The following is a 10,660-nucleotide window of genomic DNA, read 5'->3' as shown; positions in this document are numbered from 1 at the left end:
TCTTAGAATGCCGAGCCAATCTAAGAACTCTGCTCATTCTCCTAAGTACAATTCAATTCCGCCACCACATTTAAATGCGACACCGTTCTCGACATTCCTATGTCATCTATCATGGTTTTGTGTATTACATATGTATTACATGAAATATTATCCATGATTTTTGAAACTCCAATATTTGTTACTATTCATACTCAAACGTATATAACCTCCTTGTTAAACCACGTACCTATATGCTTTATGCCTTTATGCATCGGTTTGCGAACCGAAAAATGTCATTGAGTTATCGCGAATCTCAAAGATATTATAATGTCATCACTACTCATATTCGTTACTTTTAAATCTTTGTTTTCTCGTTATTTTTGATCATTGAATTTTCTTGACAGATGGCGTCTACGAAACTCTAGAATGGAAGGGTTTGGATTACCAATTTAAAGGATCCTATAGCTCAAGCCCTAGACCTGAATAGGCCATTACGAATTGAAAGTCTTTAATCATTATCTGATTACATACTTATCATTTTTAATCTAGACACGTCATACTGCAATTATGGAGTATAGACAAATCATATCTTATCATATCTATCCCAATAGACTTTGTCTAACACTTTTCCTAAATTTCCTCCATAAATTACGGAAATCTTTTTCTATATATACGTATTCAAGGAGACGAATATATCATTCAATATTCAACACCCATTTCATATCAAACCTTATTCCAAACACATAATATGGATTTCTCACCTGATTCCTCAAGTTCCTCTAGCTTCGAAGATAGCGTGACGGGAGCACACCCACCGATCAATTACCGAGATTTCTTCAGAAAATGAGGATGGGTTCGTGAAATACTCACCCTATGGAGAAATGAAGAAGGTACTCCTTATCACGAGCCAAACTTACCACCAAACGTCGGAGTACTCTATCCGCTTACCGGCGAACCTATTCGCAATACCACTTTCACTCTATTCACAAGGATTTTCCACCTCGAAGGTCGACTCGATGTAGCCCAAGACAGTATTTGTCCTCTACTCCCGAATTCTAACCAGATAGGGTTATTATAAGAAGTTAGAAGACTTCGAACTAAATATCAAGAATTGACAAACCTTACGGAGGAATGGGTAGAACAAATCCATAGACTCGAGCAAAAAGTATAAACCCTGGAGGAAACAGTGCACGATTTGGAAGCTAGGCTCACACCTACTACTCAAGTACCACAAGCAACACCAGCAACATAACCAGCACCACTAGTACCAACATTACCACCAACATCACCAACACCACAAGCATTGTAAGCACCATCAGCATCACCACCAATAGCATCAGCATCACCAACAACAACATCTGCATTTCACGCCTCAACATCACACTCAGTACCTCAGATATCAACATCATACGCCCCATGGATACCAAGGAATATTAGTAATAATGAGTTAAGATGTATTGACTCATTCTTCCTGAAGAATTATATATGTATACTTTATATATATATATGGTTTGAAATGATAATAAATCTTTTCGTACTAAGCTATTACGTGTAAATCTTAACTAGTATGTACTACTTGGTTAATTCATATCACTAATATGCTATAATGTACATCCTTCGTTAATGACTTAATGATCGTTAATCACTGCTTCAGCACAATAAACTCCATTTCATAATAAATCAAGTGTATTATTCAAATACATGTCTGGTTTTACACTTCCATTTTCGATGTACTCGAAACTTTTTAGAAAACATTATTCGTGTCTTGTAAATTTCACAAGAATTCCATGAGCACCAACATCATATACCGAGGTATATCAATAACAATGAACGATGAAGTATTGATTCATAACTCCATTAAAGAAATATTCCGCGATGATTATGTAATCTCTCAAGTTTTGAAGATTATTTATTCTTGTTCCAACCGCAAATCAAATGATTTTAATATTATATTAACTCATTAAATCTATATTATATTTGAAGAATACATATATGAACGTATATCTCCATAAAGATTGTAATTAAAGTTTTTTTGTACAAACTGTTAATTGTGAAAATATTTTAACGGTTAGGTAATACCCGAGAAATATTTATATCTCACATTAATATGTTTCATTGTACATTCTTCAATTCTGATTCAATAATCAGTAACTATACTACTTACGTTCACAAGATATATGTATCCGTTCACTAGAGAACAACCATTTTCGTACAAATTCAATTACATATTCTAATTTTGACATATCAGAATCCAAGTAAAGCTTTAGCAGGTGTTATCTTCCTAAAGATTACTAAATTCATATATATATTCATTCGTATTTTGTGATGAATTATCACGTCAAACCACCAAAATTAGAACCATTGATGGTTACATCCTACGCTTAAACACTTCAAATTCAAAATTCTTGAAAACACCTTTGATTGATAATCAATGATTCAGATTCGTTAACCTTGAGAATGCTAACGAAGCAGCAAAAGCTATAGGTGGTCTTAATGGCCAAAAGTTTGATGATAAAGAATGACATATTGAAAAAGCTCAGATTTAGAACTGAAAAACGGATTGAACTAACCATGAAGGAGACCATGGACAAATCACAAGGACTAAACCTGTAATCAAAGAATCTAGATGATTCGAATTCTGATGAAAACCACAAAAGATCTCCTTACGTATTCTAAATCCTTACAGAAGAATTTTCCTCATTATCATTGGATCTTAGAAAATTCTAAGATATCATCGTATCTTTCGTTATAAATATCCTCTATATTTCTGAAGATACCTTCATAACTATTCTTATTCGAAATTATTTATCACTTCGCACTATCTGTGTTACATAATAAAGGAAACTGTTTTAGTTTCTATATTTCTATAACATACAAGTTTAAATTTTGAATGATTTGAGGTAGTGTTGGGAGTTGAAGCATGAGTTAGTATAATATAATGACGTCAGGCCAACGTGATTATATTACAGTAAGTCATGCTAAATTTTTAATGGAAGATGATGATTCATAGATTTTATAATCTTCATTTGCCATGTTACATGACTTTTACATTCTACTTAACCTCTGAACATATCAAGAACATATATTCTTGATAGTTCTATCCTTAGTAATTCTAGTAATTTGACAAATCAAATCGTGCTATTACCTTTCCTTCTGCTTTGTATATTATGATCATTCGAAACTCCATACCTACGAATTCTAGACCATTATTCGCTTGACTTGAAGTCGGGAAGGAAAAACAAGAGCATAGAGTTTCGACATATAAGGGAAAATATAAGGCCCGATAACAACACGGAAATTACAAACCGTGTATATCAATGCGTATAGAAACATAAAGACACGGGATAATTAAAAACACTATAACCCCAAGGTAATTGTAGAAGTAAACAGATTCCTCTGGGGTAAATGAAAAAGAAGAATGACAGAAACGATAGTCAGAAAAATATCCAGGATAAGAACTGGATGGAGCATTTTCACAATCTTTGGAAGTATGAATAAAGAAAGAAAGTATAGAAGTGGTGAAGATAATGAAACAGAAGAAGCTAATTTATAGCAAAATTCTAGACACAACAATCAAGGCAATTTTAATTTCCTTAATTACCGGAGAATCAAATCTTATACAGATTATAAAGATTTTCTTTAAATCCCTTGAATTCCGGAAATCACCTTTAATTATGTCAAAAGTTAAGGCAAACTGATATTTCCTTATTTCAAACTTTTAAGATAACTTCATTTATACTCTTCCTATAATCGAATCGTTTTATCCATATTAACCAATGTTGATAAAACAATATTTTCAACTCATATTCATCATTCTTGTTGTAAAGAATGACAATCTCTATCAAATTTCACGACTATAATTTTCATGAACTCCTCTCTATTTTGTCTACCCTAGCGTGGTGGCATAAACACTCAAGGTTTAAATGAGCTCGATATTATTCATAACGCATTTTATATATCCAATTTACTGAAACAGAACAATATTCTATCCGTTGGAATTCACGCAAGGCCTCGAGCATACCTCGGAACGTGAAAACTAAATAAAACGTAAATATCCTCGTTTATGTACGAACAACACCGATTAATGGCAACAACTAAATTTCAGGACAAAATTTCTTTTAACGGGTAGGTACTATAACAACCCTCATATTTCTATACCTGAATTGACTAATTTGACTATAGAGTTGTTATCCATACGTAATATATAATTAAATTTGACATTGATCAAATATTTATTTTTAGTCGACACTTTTTGTTAACTAAAGTTTACAATAATTATATAAAATAACTTTAGTTAATATTAATATTAATGTGTATTATATTTAAAACTATATGAAACATAATTATTAATTAAATGATAAGTTATTTTAATCATTATATATATATATATATATATATATATATATATATATATATATATATATATATATATATATATATATATATATATATATATATATATATATATATATATATATATATATATATATTTTTAGCTTATAAAAAAAAGAGATTTTTTTATAAATTAAATAATGAGCCCATGAATTTTGACTAAATATTTTCAAAAACAAAAACTTATTAAAACATTTTTAGCATGTTTTTATTTTTTTGTCAAAATTGGCACCTTTATTTTATTTATATTTTTTCTTTTCACCAACCATTTTTTCCCTATAAATACCCATTTCCATTTCATAAAAACTTGTATCAAATCTTTGGAAAAACTCTCTCACAAACTTGGGAAAGTACTTGAGGTATTTTCTATATTTTTTATCGAATTGCTTTTATTTTTTTGTATATTCTTTAAAAATTCAAATTTAATATATATAAATTATTTTTACATGTTATAATTAGTATTATAAGTATTATGATGTATAAAAATAATTTTGATAATTTATGGAATATTATTTATAATTAAATACGAATTATGTAATATTTAAATATAAAAACAATATAAAATTCGTAATAAAATATTAATCAGTAATAAAAATAATTATAATTTTTTTTTGAGATTATTATACTTTTATAAACAAGTGAAAATTATAAAAATTAAATAAATGGGACGATTAGTATTTAAAAAGAATTTACTTTTGCATTATTCTAAATCGAGAGAAATAATAAAGAAAATACAAAATAAATACAAACGTGTATTAAATATTTTTATAAAATTTTTATATGATTAGTAGCATCACTAGATACTTTAAAAAAAATATAAAAATTAATTTTAAATTATTTTTCCTATTTATTTAATTATAGGTCGATTACAATGGTTAAATAATTAGAAAACATTAAATAAATAATATTTTGATATAAAATTTGATTTAAAAATTTTTATAACATTTTTACATAATATAGAAGCTGTAAAAAATAAAAAAATATTTATTTAGGTTGATTTAATATTTATTACCTAATTAAATTTGATTAATATAAACCGAGTATATATATAAAGAAAAGTGGGAAATAAATACAAAAACTTGATAAAATTATTTTTATAAAATATCCTACTGAATTGTATAATTAACTAAGTTTATAAAAATTATAAATATAATATTTAATGAATTAATATTCGAATTAACATATATTAGTATGATTTTCGATTAACATAAGTATATTACATATACTAAATTAATATTATTATTATTATAACTTACGATTAATAACTAAGTATACTATATAATAAAGTATAATGCTTATAATGTAAGTTAATAACAATACATTATTAATAAACACTTATTTTATAACTATACTAATTTAATAATAATAACTTATAGTATATAATATAAGATAATCAAATTGTTAATACATTAATAAATATAATATAACATATATAATAACATATAAACCTAAAGTGAAGGTTAATCAAAGATAATGTACAGTTCATGTGAACTTCATCGCTACTCACGGTCGTAAGTGAATGATGTCTAGGTTGCCATTTATGGGTAAGCTTGTGGATCTCGAATGCCATGACTTAGATTCTGGTCAAGAGTCCTGGGCCCCCGGTTACATCTGGTCATTCCTGACTTATTTGATAGCAACAAACTTTGAGTAAAGTTATACAACGTCTTGCTAAAGATTAACCCGAACTTTCTAAAATTGGAAAATTACTATAAGTGGAAACTTTTCATAAATAGTAACCTTCCGAAAATGAAAATTCTTTAGTGAACCATTACTATCAATATAGTACTATATACTATTGTCTGTTAGGCAATGTCTGATCATACGTTCTATCTCTAGGTTGAGATCTCGGTCACGTCCTTCCGTTCAATTCTTTCGTGGAATACTCTTTTGTGCTACTAAGGTGATTTTCGTAGCCCCACTTTTACTATTTACTTAACTATTTATAACTTTTGGGGTGAGACACATGCTTGCTTTATAACTGTTTTACACTTAGACACAAGTACTAAATTGTTAACTATGCTGTCATGCTTTGATTCATGCTAAATCTCTACCGTAATATCGTCAATTACTACGTTTAAATGCAAACTTAATTATTGTGAGTAGGCCTATTGAGAGTAACGTCTCTAACCATTCGACCGTTGGTCTTTGGTTACATAATAATGATTCCACGACACTGACAGTACAAGGTGTCATAGGGTAAACTTGTTTAGTAGCGATATTACAAAATGCAGCAACACTTTTAGATTGATATTTCTATATCAATCAACTTTAAACTAAATCTTGTGGTCTAAAACTTTGGATATTATTTATAAACCTGTGAATTTCAGTCAACCTTTTTGGTTGACACTTTAAGCATGTTTTGTCTCAGGTGATGATTGAGCTAGCTGTTTGCAACTTTGTGATGATAGATTTAATGCTTGCATGGAGTCCACATCGCATATTATATTTTAGTTCATAAACATTTATTTTACGTTTTAATAATAATGTAAACATGTATTACTGCTTGTGCTGTTTTATTAACAAAGGTTTTATTTAAAAAGTCTCATATAGAGTCGTTCTCGTTTATACAACTGTGTTATGATATGATTGGTCACAATTACCCCTGGTCCATTTTGGGGGGTGTGACACCTGTAAATGTGTGCACGAAAATAATAAGAAAAATTCTCTGGTTTGCGCCCTTGGAGTAAACTCTTCTCCGTGTTTGGAGTTGAGATATAACCACGTTAAATATACGTGTCATTTATGCATTTATTTATCGTATCGCTTATTCATTTATTGTGTGTGGGTTATGTGATTGTTGTAAATCACATGTTCTTGTTAAGGTCCACTACTGAATTCCTAACAGATTTTTAGATTGTTGTATTGTCATTTCTTTTAGATATTTTTTACTTATACGTTTTATTTTAATTAAAGCGGTTATAAATGTTTAGTCATTTTTTAAATATAATATTTTGATAAGATGTGTGGATATAATAGGATATTTATTTTAGATATACTAGGCGCTCATTAGACCACTCGTAGCGGTGAAGGGCGTTGGTTGGTGGAGTAAGTTGCTTTTTGCACTTTTTTGATGAGTAGGATGAGTGAGTTTTTTGTATGGAATAGTGGTGATGTGGGTATTTAATGTGGGTTGTTAGTGGATGTTGATGTGACATTATATTTTCAATTTTTTTGTTATATTAAAGTTTTTTATATCTCCCTACTTATTAAAACAAAAGCTTAAATGAGAAATAATTTTTCAAATTCAACCTTTAAATTAATTCATATCCATTGGATCAAGATTCTACAATCAAATCTAACCATTCATTTAATTCACCAAATTCAATTACTAATGATTTATAGGATTCTTTATGCAAAGTCATTTATACCCTTAAACCATATTATTATTACAACTAACAATTAATTAATACCGGGGTTTTACAATTAATACGAAATCGTAACCTTCCATAAAAAACGGCCGTTTACTAATCAAATCTTCCAAATACAAGTTTTATTCAAAATCAATTTCAATCTCTTCCTTCATACGATTTGATCGTTGAGGGTACAATGCAATTATTTCTTTATCAGGTGTGTAAAATATCTACTTCTATATGAATAGGTATTCATAAATTATAATTTTCTACTGTTATGAACATTGTGTAAATTTCAAATACAGATTTCTACTGCTTAAATGGAATTGTATAAAATAATTCTTTTGATTCGCATGTGCGTGATTAATTCTAATGGATCTACAATTTATATAGCCGCATAGCAATGAATCGATGGAATAGGTACCGAGTCGATTATTTTTTTTACAGGTGCAATCTATCATCATATTAACTTTATCGTTTTAATTCGTTACTTACTGGAATCTCTGATCGAAAAGTTTTCGCATGTTAAGGGTTCCGAATAAGTGTTTATTGATTTTATGTTCTTCGTGTAGGGTTCCGATTGAGCATCGACGTGTCCGGAAACACCGTATGTATGAAACGGGTATGGATTTAGTTAATAAAACGTGTGAACTTCTTTTGAAATATTACGTGTTAAGTTTGAAAATGTTCATCTATTAACAGTCACACTATTTGGTCTGCTGACTCGCTTCATGAATGCTGGTCTCTTCTTTTAGTTGATATTTTTTGTTTGTTTGTATAGGACTACAATTGTACAGTAGATTTTTGTCAGTTTCACGTTTCTTACACAAGAATCGTCTTTGAATCGTAATAATGGTTGCGTTGGGACAATAAGATTGTATACTGAACATTTTCTATGTACCATGATGCTGATATTTTTGTCTTCACCACAGGATTTTGGTAAAGCCATGAGAAAACTATGAAGTTTCAGGTTCAAATGGGTGAGGTTCAACTGCAATAATGGTTCGTGTCAAATAACATGAGTTTACAAATATATAGATATCTATCTAAATTGTTATTTGATTCAATGCAGGTTTTCTACTTCCTTGAAGGACCTTTGTCATGATGAATTCAGGATGGCAAAGGAAAAGAAAGATCTAAAGTCGTGTATTACGATGAAGTTCCTGGATCCGGTTAGTTCTTTAAAACTTTCATTGTATGTAATGAATGTATGGTGTTATTGTTTGTTGTGTAAGGATGTGAGATGAAATTTATTTTTTTGAATTGGATCAGGTGATTTATGCTTTTGAATTTGTGATTATTCAGGATTAGGAAAACTAAATTAGATGAGGCGTGGATTTGTACGAAAATGGATGTTTTATGGTATTTGATTATAATTATTGAAATTACAAAAATCCCTATAAAAATGCACATCCGAACGTAACATTGAAGTTTAGGTGATTTGTTAATGACTACAATATTTTAGTGTCTATTGAAAAGTTTAAATTAAGCTCATTGAAGCTGAAAGGTTGGTTATAATAATACCTTAACAAATTGTATGGTTCATTATGGCCAAAATGTACTCACCCTTAGAGCTTATGATGCAAGAAAATAGTTACAGTGTAAGTGCTCATTTAGTGTTAGGATATATGGACGAAAGGGGTATAATCGCATTTGAGTAAAATGGGTCATCTATTGACACAAAGTTAGATCATGTATTTAGTATGGAGTAATGATTTTACACAGTTTTTTCATAAACTTTTATATACTAAAACAATAGTTCATTCAATGCTATGTTTTCTCTCATAAATTTGATTGAAATCGACATATAATTTATTCTTGAATGATGTTCCATAGCTTTTATGCTTGCTCTCATATGTTATGGGTTGAGGATCCGGATAAAATCATGGATGGTGTGAAGCATGCTGAAAACATGAGAGGGATGAGTGGGTTGGATAAGGGTCATAAATATTTTGATAGTTCTTTTGTACTGGTCAGGTTGCATTTGTAATGGGTCAAAAGAGTCTGAGTCACCTATTATTAACAATTGGTGTGTCAGATATGATCATAAGTATATTATGTCAGTAATAATAATTTAGTTTTTGTCCATTTCCTTATGTCAATTAAATCTATTTGTGTAGGCTGCCAAGGAAGAATTCATAAGGCACGTATCGAGTTAGATGAAGTTGGAAGGATTTAATAGAAACCATAGTGAACCAATCATGGATATTGTTATAATATATAAATATATATATATATAAATGGATAGTCAATTATTGATACACAAAAGTAATATTATTGTATTACCTAAACTTGTGATATTTTTGCTATAAATAGCCATGAATGCAAGCATTAAACTTGCACCATTTCTCACACTTACAAAGTGTTTCTTTCTTTCTCTCCATTATCATCTTTGTTCTTACACTTCATTATTAGTATTCTTAATCAAGAATCAAATTACTAAAGGTAGTTATAAGCCTACTGAATTATAACATCAAGAATCAAACCACTAAAGGTAGTTATAAGCCTACTGAATTATAACACGTTATCAGCACGATAATCTTAATACTAATTATGGTTGGCTCTGCCACCTAAATGATATATGGTCGGTTATACCACCTGAATAATATATGGTCGACACTGTCGTCTAATTATCATTTATGTTACTAACATTTATATTTCAATTATCTAACATTTATATGGCCGACACTGTCGCCTAATTATCATTTATGTTACTAACATTTATATTTCTATTATCTAACATTTATATGGCCGACACTGTCGCCTAATTATCATTTATGTTTACTAATATTTATATTTATGTTATATAACATTTATTAATGATTGCTTACATATGGTCGACACTGTCACCTACTTATCATTTATGTTATATTAAATTTATGTTTAATGTTTATATACTTATGAATATAAAGTGACTATAATTTATCATGTTGTTT

General features: G+C 29.2%; 1 long non-coding RNA gene across 1 annotated transcript; it reads left to right on the top strand.

The window, feature by feature from the left end:
* Window positions 1-8,699: 8,699 nt before the first annotated feature.
* LOC139857688 (uncharacterized) lies at window positions 8,700-9,933 on the top strand. The gene is made up of 3 exons (XR_011762625.1): window positions 8,700-8,726; window positions 8,797-8,896; window positions 9,845-9,933. It is a non-coding gene; the product is annotated as an uncharacterized lncRNA (long non-coding RNA).
* The last annotated feature ends 727 nt before the right edge of the window (window positions 9,934-10,660 follow it).

The sequence above is a fragment of the Rutidosis leptorrhynchoides genome, chromosome 7 (assembly GCF_046630445.1).
Source record: "Rutidosis leptorrhynchoides isolate AG116_Rl617_1_P2 chromosome 7, CSIRO_AGI_Rlap_v1, whole genome shotgun sequence".
Taxonomy (NCBI): domain Eukaryota; kingdom Viridiplantae; phylum Streptophyta; class Magnoliopsida; order Asterales; family Asteraceae; genus Rutidosis; species Rutidosis leptorrhynchoides.
This window is presented reverse-complemented; position numbering and strand designations above follow the sequence as displayed.